At 57.0% G+C, this 9,166-nt stretch overlaps 1 long non-coding RNA gene across 1 annotated transcript in view; it reads left to right on the plus strand.

Moving 5' to 3' along the window:
* LOC108444926 overlaps positions 1-9,160 on the plus strand; it is a 31,089-nt gene extending 21,929 nt beyond the window's left edge. The window contains exons 2-3 of the long non-coding RNA XR_001859648.1: positions 3,679-3,915; positions 6,563-9,160. This is a non-coding gene — a long non-coding RNA (uncharacterized LOC108444926). The remainder of the gene's footprint in view (positions 1-3,678; positions 3,916-6,562) is intronic.
* The last annotated feature ends 6 nt before the right edge of the window (positions 9,161-9,166 follow it).

Consider the following 9,166-nt stretch of genomic DNA (forward strand, 5'->3'; position numbering starts at 1 on the left):
GCGGGAGGAGCCGGACTGCGCGAGGCAGCCTTGGACAGGCAGCGCTTGGAGCGCTCAGCCCCTTCCTTGCGTTTGCTCTGGGTCCCGAGTGCTTTGCGTGCCCTTAATTCCTAACCCAGAGCTTGAGGGAAATGATTTTCCTCTTGATTTTGAGGGACGCTGAGCCGGGCCCTGGGAAATGGACTCTGTGGCGGCCTGTCGTGAATGAATTCCGTGCCCTGCTTTCCTTGGAGAGGCTGTGGAGATGGAGAAATCCTGCTGAGCTTTCGGAGAGAGGCCGTTGTGCCTATCTGCATGTGTGCAGCAGCGATCAGACGGGGCTGGGGCTGCAGCCCCTCCTGCTCGGTTAAATTGCCAGTCCTGAGCAGAGGAACACACATTGTGTTGCTCTTGGTGGCTTCAGGCAGGTCCCCAGGCTGCTGGTGACAGCGGCACCAGCTCCAGAGCGTTCCAAGAGCAGCTCCAGCTCCAGAGCTTTCCTGGGAAGTCGCTGGAGATGGTGCTGAGTCAAACGCTGCCTTTCCCAGGCACTGAGTGCAGCAGTGTTTGTTTTCCTGAGTCCCCGACTGAAGTTGCCATATACAGCGAATAAATATTGACTTAAGCATGGTTGCTGAGGCAAGGCCCTGGTGAAGCTGAGGAATTCTTTTCTCCAGCTGTTTGCAAAAGCAGGGGATGGATATAGAGGAGGGGGAGCTGCTGCAGGAGCCCCTTTTCAGTGCCCCCATGGCCCTTGTGGCTCTCTCAGGCTGTGACAGAACAGGGCTGCAGGAAAAAAAATCAGTCCAGTGGTCAAATCCCATTCCAGCTTGGAAAAAACATCTTCATTTGTCTTGAGAGGAAAAAACAGATTTGGATTTGGATTGCTCAGCCAGGAGCAAAACTCCCTGAGCATGGAGCAGGGAACTGCCCACGTGCCACGGATCCTTCCCTTCCCAGGGATGCTCCTGCTCCCTCCTGGAGAAGTTCTTTGGTGCCAGACAGCACACAGAGCCAATCCCTGGAGTCTGAGCATACAGAAACTGATGTTTGCTGGCTCTGGAATGGATCAGGGAGGGATTTAGGGACTCACAGAACCCCCTGCACGTCCGGCAGCCTCTTTGCTGACACCGCCTTTCTCTGCAGGTCGTGCTACTCCACCTCTGCGACCCAAGATAAATCCCTTCCTGCTGTAATTACAGAAACTCGTTTGCCTGTGATTAAGCAGTTTGGTGGAAGGTGTTGGAAAGGTGGGAGCTGAGCTCTGCCACCTTGTGCTTTAATTAGGATAAAAGGGCTTCTCCCTCCCGCAGCTCCCCTGGCCCTTCCGGAGGCCTGATGGAGACAAGTTACTGTTGGCTTGACCCGTTGTTGCTGACTTAAATGAGTTCGTTCAGCTCAGTGCAAGCTGCGGGGTGTAAATGTGCTGTAATTATTGGTGTTTGGACTGGCAGGATCACCCCGTGCCCGCTGGGCAGCAGATCCCTGCAGGTCACCTCTCCAGGAACGGAGGAAGGGCACAAACCTGCGGATTTAGGGGAAGAAAGGAAGGCCTGGGGCTTTGGGGCACTGGTGAACGGGGTGTGAGGGAATGAACGTTCAACTCTTCCCATCAATTGCTCAGACGAATTGCCCGGTTGGAATTTGAGGGTGTCTGATCCCTGTGGGATCAACGGGAGCTGGAGTCCTGCTGAGCTCCAGGAGCACAGCCAGATTTTCTGAATGCCAGGGATGGGGACTGTCCTGCCTACTCTCCTGGGGTGGATAGGGGCTGTGAGGACGGCCTGGAGGTGGTGGGCAGGGCTGGGAACCAAAGATCAGCCCCAGTTTGGCAAAACCGGAGTGTGGAAAGAACCCCGAGAAGGACTCTGTGGGTGGAGCAAACCCAGCTCCTTCTCCAGGAGACTTCCCTGGGGAGTGGGAGCAGTCTCACGAGCGAGGGGAAAGCACCGATCTGCCGGTGTCAACAAACTAATCGGAGTTTGTGTGGTTGCACAGAGCTCGTTCCCTTTAATGTCCCCCACTCCCCGGCGGGAGCCCGGCGACGTTAATTGCTTGCGAAGGCTCTCTGAAGTGTTCTGCTGGGAGGATGTGTTTGCGTGATCTGCGAGCGGTACTTGTGAAAAGTGGCGATCCGTGTCGCCACGAGCCGCCTGATTCATCCCCGATCGATGGGAGCCTGGCGAGCCGGGCGCGGGGGAAGGGGACAGGGGCACTGCGGGATGAGGTGGGGAAGTTGTTAGGGACCGGTGCTCGGGAGAGTCAGGAGGAAGCGAGGAGTTGTCGTGACTGCTCGGAGTCGCCTGGATTTCGTTTCTCTCCCAGGTGTAAGGACACAGCCTGGGCACCCCTCTGGGACGGAGAGTGGGTGATTTAAACTGAAGGAAGCTGCTGGGATGAGCAGAAGGATGTTCTGCAGAGCAGCACCTCAGAGGATGAGCTGCATCTGCCTGGGAGGTGCTTCTGCGTCTCGTAGTTCACATCTGGCCAATGTGGGCAGCTTTCCCTGGTGTTCATCCTCCTGCAAAACCATTTGACTTTCCTAGCTAATAAAATCCGTGTTTTATGAGAGGGAAGCAGTTGTTTCCCCTCCTCCCCGAGGCTGGAGCAGAGCCTTGGAGGGCTGTACTGGCTGCGCTCTGCTGACGTGCGGGGGATGCTCCGTGCCACACTCGGTGCTTCCTCTGCAGAACTCATCTGCAGAGGGCTGGAGTTTGGACTGGTGCAGGGCTGGGAGGTGCTGGGCACTGCCCTGACACGCCCGATCCCAGCCTTTTGTGGGAAGCTCCAGACTTGGCAGAGGTCTCTAAGGAGAGGAGAGATGGGATCAGCCCTGGGCAGAACGGCAGGACAAAGTCCCAGCCAGTGCAGGGACCCTCGGGAGGGATTTTAACCTCTCTTGCTCTTCCATTTCCCTTACCCTGCGTGCTTGCCGTGAGGGCAGGGTTTATCCAGCGTTTGAAAAGCTCTTGGGATTGCGGTCTCAGCCCCTGGGGACAAGGTGACTCTAAACCCAGCCCCCTCTGGCTCTGTCAGCGTGGGCTCTGTGCCTGTGCCAGCCAGGGCTGGTGGCTGCCGTTTGCCGGTCCCACTGGCCCTGCTGAGCCGGCTGTCGGTGCCAGGAGAAGCGTTGGCTCCTCGGGAGCCTCTGGCAGAGCAGCTGGAGCGACTTTCTCTGCATGGCAGGGGACCTGACAGGTGGCTGCTCAGAGCCTGTGGGATCAGCCCTCGGCTCTCGGCTCCCAGCGGGAGTGCGGGGCTGGAGCAGCCAGGCTTGCAAATGCACGAGGGCTTAGAGCAAATCTGTCTTGGAACTGCCAGGGCGAGGATGCCCACGGTGGCTCTGGCAAAGCCACCCAAAGCTGGGCTGCTCCTGAGCACCAATTAGTCAGCAGCAGAGCCACTTTCATCCCCTGACATGCTTTTAGCAATCCGTGGTTCACTTCCAATTCATCTGAAGGCAGGAGTGTGTTCTCTATCCTGGCGTGCCCTCTGAATCGGGCTGGGCTGCCGTGCGCTGCTGCTTCCCTGGGATTGGGAATTCTGGCTGCTCCTGGCTGCCTGCGCAGGGCAGACCCGCAGTGAGACCGTTCCCCTCTGTGTGAGGCTGATGGCTCTCAGGGATGGGTAGGAAACCACCCTAGGGAAGGTTCTTGCCCCTTATTTTCCTCTTTCTTTGTGTTACCAATTCCACTGCAGGGATTCGACTTCCTCGGACTGGAGCCGTCCGTACCAGGGAGGCTCTGAATTCTCAGGTGTGGAAGATGCTGCAGTCTGGAGGGACAAGGAGGGCAAACGCAGGAGGAGAGCGAAGCTAAGGGACAGCAGATCGGTGACGAAGCCAGGACGTGACCCTGAGCTGTGTCTCTGCTTCCAGCTGCCTGCTCTGGCCCAGCTGCCGGCGTGGGAGTCTCCTGCTCACGCCTTGGAGCTGAGGTGAAGCTGACCTGCTCTTCCCCCTCCTCCTCCCGCAATCCTGGCCTCATTCAGTCTCACCCAGAAGGAAAAGCTTTTGAGCGGTGCGTGTGGCAGTGCTGCGGTGGCACGTCCTGGCTGTCAGCGCTGGGGGGTGGCTGAGTCACCGGTGCCATCCCCTGCATCGCTCACAGCCTCATCCCTGACCTGCTCCCGGCAGGGACCTGGCACTGCCCGCTGCCCTGCGGTGCCCGAGGGATGAGGCCGATGTGTCCCCTGTGGAACCTTTGCATTCCTCACCAGCCCGTGGGCGTCCTCCTGTTCAGGGGGATGGGATGGGATGGGATGGGATGGGATGGGATGGGATGGGATGGGATGGGATGGGAGTCCCCATGGCAGCGCTCTGCTATGCCCGGAGCCAGCTCCACTCGTGCCAGGGCAGAAGCGGCCGTGCCAGGGCGTGGGAGAGGATCCCATCTGTGCTCGGATCGTGGCCTTGGGCTGGCTCTGTCCCTCCTGTCCGTTCCAGGGGATGATAAAACGATGCCTTAAATAACTTCGTCTTTGGCACCTGTCCCTTTTCCTGGCGCTAAAGCGATGGCACGGAGAGAAGGGTCGGTTGTTTGTGAAAACAAAGAGTGCCCGGAATGGGCAATCACCAGAGGAACAAGGGGCCGCTGAAACGCCCATAAATCTCCAATCTGTGTTTAAATGGAGCAGGGTTTGGTTTTTAATGCCCCTCTTTGTTCCTTCAGTGAGGATTATGTCCTAACAGATGGGCAGCTCCAACTGGACCATCAGTCACCAGGCACTGAGGAAGGGCACGGCTTTGTTCAATACCTCGAAGCTGAAGCCTGGATCCCAGTAGCTCTGTAATTTCTCTTTTCCTCCTTCCCCTCGGTGGGTGTAGGAGGAAATCCCTGGCAGGAAAAAAGCCCTCGGGGAGGCTGTACCTGGAAATTCCCGGTAGGAAAAGCCCCTGGTGAAGCTGCACCTGGACCAGGAGGGTCCCTTCCCACCCGGAGCGTTGCTCTCTGCCACGCTGAGCTGCACTGGTGGAAGAGATTCAGAGCACCTGGAAATCTCATCCTCCGGCCTCTTAAGCATGAATCAGTTGCAGGAGGCTTGGAGCAGCTTTGGCAAGAGATTATTTGATTCCTGGCTTTCCTTTCTTTCTCTCTGACTGTTTTATTCTCCTGTAAGCATTCATCTGGAAATTCCCCCTGGCCAAGGCTGGATGGATGGCCCTGGGACAGCCACTTGCATTCTGCTGCTCTGGGTGCTTTTGAAGGCAGTAAAGTTGGGTCCTTGAAGTGCTGTCAGTAATCATTTTTATAGTGGTCAGATTGCTCATTAGCACATTTGTTTTCAGATGTTTAAACTGGAAAGAAATCCATAGTCCTTGCATTTTTAACTTGATAACCACTCAATAGAACAAATAGAGTTGGAAATTAGAGCAGGGCTGGGCTGGAACTGAGCCCTGAGCACTCACCTTTTACTCCAAAGCTCGTGGAGGTGGGATTCCCCCACAGCTTGGGGAATCACACCCATTCCAGCCCGCAGAGAGTTGATAACAGCTCCGGGTTACTGAGGGTGATTAACCTGGAGGTGGATCAGGATTTAGAGGTTGCCCTAAACCAGGTGCGTTGAAAGCTTCTGCTCCAAGCTCGGGAGGAAACCAAGGGCTGGATCAAAACTTTCATTTTTAGGTCACATCCCAAAAGAACCAGTCTAAGAGCTCCTAAATGGTGGTTCCCAGAGCTGGGAGGTAATCGGCTGGAAAAAAATCCGAGGATGCCGTGCAGGAGGGCCTTTTCCAAAAAGGTCCTGGTGCGTTTGTGGAATTGTCCCGAGGGTGCTCTGGCCCGGAGCCGGGCACAGCTGAGCCCCGGGAGGAGTCAGCGTTCCCCGCACTCCCCTTCAGTGCTGGCAACAAACCAGGAAAGGGCTGCGGGACCGTGCTGGGATCATTTTATTTTTTGTAAAGCATTTCGGGATTCAGTTGGAGGCGAGGTGCTGCGCAGATGCGAGCTCGTTAGAAGATCATTATCATTATTTACCTGCTGTGCCTGTCTGTCTCTAAGTTGCGTTAGCTGCCAGCCTATTTATCCACGTTCCCCTCTCACCCTCAGAGTGCCAAACACCAGCTCGCCCAGTTTGCCGGCCCCTCGCTCCCCACCCTTCCCCGTTTCCCACTGGTCGCCCTGGGCTGTGTGTTACGGGAGCCTGAGGGAAAAATGGTTTTTTCTTTTTGAAGCTTTGCAATGCAGGGAGTGTGCCCAGGCAGAGCGTGTCCCCCTCACAGCCTGGGGGGGCCTCGGTGCTGCTGTGTCACGGCGCTGTCGTGGTGCTCAGAGGAGATAATTAGGATGAGGGAGCTAAAAATTTTGTCTGGCACTTTTTATAGCCTCTAACCCTGTTAGTCAGGTCATTTGGAGTCCAGGGAGGGTGGTTTCTTGCCAGAATAGATTGCGAATGGATTGAGTTCCATTACACTGTTAATTAAAAGGACTAGGAGAAAAAAGGAGAGGAGGAGGAGGAGAAGTGATGGACTTGGGTGAAACTTGGGAAGGAAAATGAAAACCTCCTGGGGATTTTCCACTGGTGCTGCCACGGGCATTGCCTTGGTGCTTTCACCGTGTTTTTTGCTCTTTTTTGTCATTTTCAGCTCCCTGAGGACCCCGAGGGCTCCGTACCCCAGAGTCGCACCCAGGGCTCAGGCAGAGCAGCCGGGGGAGCAGCCCCCAGCCCCGGTTTGGGAGCCTGGTCCCGCTGCCAGCGCTGGAGGGGGAGCGGGCGGTGCTTCCAGGCAGCCGCCCCCACATCCCCGCCCATCCAGGCAGCGCTGTTGGATTTCCCCGAGCAGCCTGAGAGCCCCCAGTGCCCAGAGCGCCCGTTCTGCGCCAGGGTCCCGCTGTCTGTGATGTGCCAGACGTGGCCGAGATGTCCGAGGAGCCGGGCGGGCTCTTATCAGCCGCTCGCACTGTCTCAGAACCCTTCTGCTGAGCGCCTTTTTTCCCCTAATAAACTGATAAACCCCCGTAATCCGCTGGTGGCTGATGGCAGGGCAGCCCGCGCTCCTGTGCCAGCACAGATAAGGCAGCTCCGTGCCAGCAGGGATCCGCCAGCAGCCGGGAAAGGCGGGATGGGGCTGATCCAGCCGTCCCTGGCTTGCGCTGGGAGAGGGGATGGGATTGGTGACAGAGCGGTGAGGGTGGACTTGTCCAGCCTCTGTCTTCACCTGGTGTGGGGGTTTGGCAGTGGTCAGGCAGGCTCCTGTCCTGGGGCTGTCCCACGGAACACAGGCACACCTCGCCCTCCCAAAGCCCCTTCCCAGCCCAGAGTGATCCCAGGGGTGTCCAGGCCACCCAAGGCACCACCGAGCCTTTTGCAGCCACGAGTGCACACATCGGAGCCGTTCAATTTGCCAGGCGATGAGCAGGGAGGAGGGAAAAGAGGTTTAATTCCGTGTTTTTACCGTCTTGTCAGCGCTCTCTTCGGGGGGTGGCTGATCTCTGACCTGGCGTAGCCACAGTCCTTGTTTAGCAGAGTCTGGGCTTGTTCTCCCGGTTTCTTACAGTGGAAAACAGCTCATTAGCACGAAGGAGCGCTGCCGCCCTGGAGACTCTCCTCTTGCTTTTTTTTTGCACAGCACAAGGATGGAGTCTCTTTCTCCTGGCGCTGAGCAGCATTTTGGGCTCACCTCCGTGTCCTCCTCCTCCTCTTCCCCCCTGTTCTGGGGTTAGCGTTGGCTTCTCCCTCCCTTTGATGCGGGGTTTGCAGCTGGGGGCAGCAAATCAAAAGTAGGATCAATTTTCCTGCTGCCTCCTCTTCTTAATTATGTGCATTTATGAATCTGTTTGCTGGTGCCGGAGCGAGCGGGCTCAGCCCACAGCCCGCTGTGTGGGGATGGGAAATGAAGCACCAAGACGGTGCTGACAGCGGCTGGCGAGGGCCTGATCAATCAGGATGTAATAGAAAAATGGCTCTGGCTCCTGAAGGGAAGGGAAGCAAAGGATTTGATTAAAAAGTAAGGCAGTGACTGCTTGCAGGGGACGTGGCGGAGGTGGATGAATCACCAGAGAGTTACAGGGAGAGGTTTGGGTCTGGGAGAAAAGTGAGGGACTCTGTCACCCCCCTGGGATGACCTCTCTCATCACTGGATCTGTCCTGGCTCTCGCTGCCCTTTTTCTGATGGGAATCTTGGGTTCCTGGAGGCAAAGCTGTGGTGGGGAATTGCCCAGGGAGCTGGGAGTGGGACTGCCCTGCAGCGGAGCAATGCTGCCCCGGATGGACCCTGGGAGCAGGACACGGATCTTCAACTTGGAAGCATCAAACCCAAGGCCTGAATCCACTTGAAGAAGAGACAAATTGTGCCCAGATGGCAAATCCTGGTGTATGAGTTGATTGTGTGTCCCTGCTCCTGCCTGTGAGCTCCTGAGCTGTGCCAGGCTCCTTCCTGGAGCTGGGTGCAGGTGCTGGTACTGGCGCTGCTGGCATTTGGTGTGGGCAAACAGGCACTAAATAATCGGCAGCTCATCGATCCAAGGTCACCCATGCCAAGGCGTGATCGATAGGAACGGACAGCTGAGTGGTTCTGTAATGAAGTGCCTTCACCTTAGTGGATTTGGGAGAGAGCGAGGGTATGGGAGATTAAATCCTCCTGCCATCGACAGCTCATCAAGCAAAAGATATATTAGTGAAGAAAAATTATGCTTGCCGAACCCTGAGGGGAGGAATTGAGCTGCTGGGAACTGTTTGTGCTCTTTGGGGGAACATCAGCCAGAGGAGCAGCTCCGCTGCCTCCCAGCACCCCGCTCCCAGCACCAGCTCCCACCCCGCTGGTGGGAACTTCCCAAGCAGCCTTCGAGGGCTTTGAAGGGATTAGGGAATCAGAGACGGAATTTGCCACGGCTGCTGCTGCAGCCCAGCATGAGCCTGGTGAGGATCTGGCTGTGCCGTGCTAAAACCCACTGATGTCCTTCCAGCCCGACGGGCTGTGACAGCAGGAGAGGGCACCGTGCTGTGCCCACCGTGCCTGGGCTGCCCTGGAGCCCCCAGGGGAGAGAGAGAGGCTGGGAAGCACCGGTTCCCCAGCAGGTTCCAGGATGCCACAAGCAGAGGGGAGGGCTTGGCAGTCTCTGGAGGGTCCGGTGGGATCAGGCTGGAATGAAAGGAGCAGGGTTAGATGCTGCATTTCCAGCCCTCACCTGCTCCCCCCCTTCCCTGGCTGGCAGCAGGAAGGCGAGAAAGTGAGTAACGCTCAAACCCC

This window comes from Corvus brachyrhynchos, unplaced genomic scaffold (genome assembly GCF_000691975.1).
Source record: "Corvus brachyrhynchos isolate BGI_N302 unplaced genomic scaffold, ASM69197v1 scaffold72, whole genome shotgun sequence".
Lineage (NCBI taxonomy): Eukaryota > Metazoa > Chordata > Aves > Passeriformes > Corvidae > Corvus > Corvus brachyrhynchos.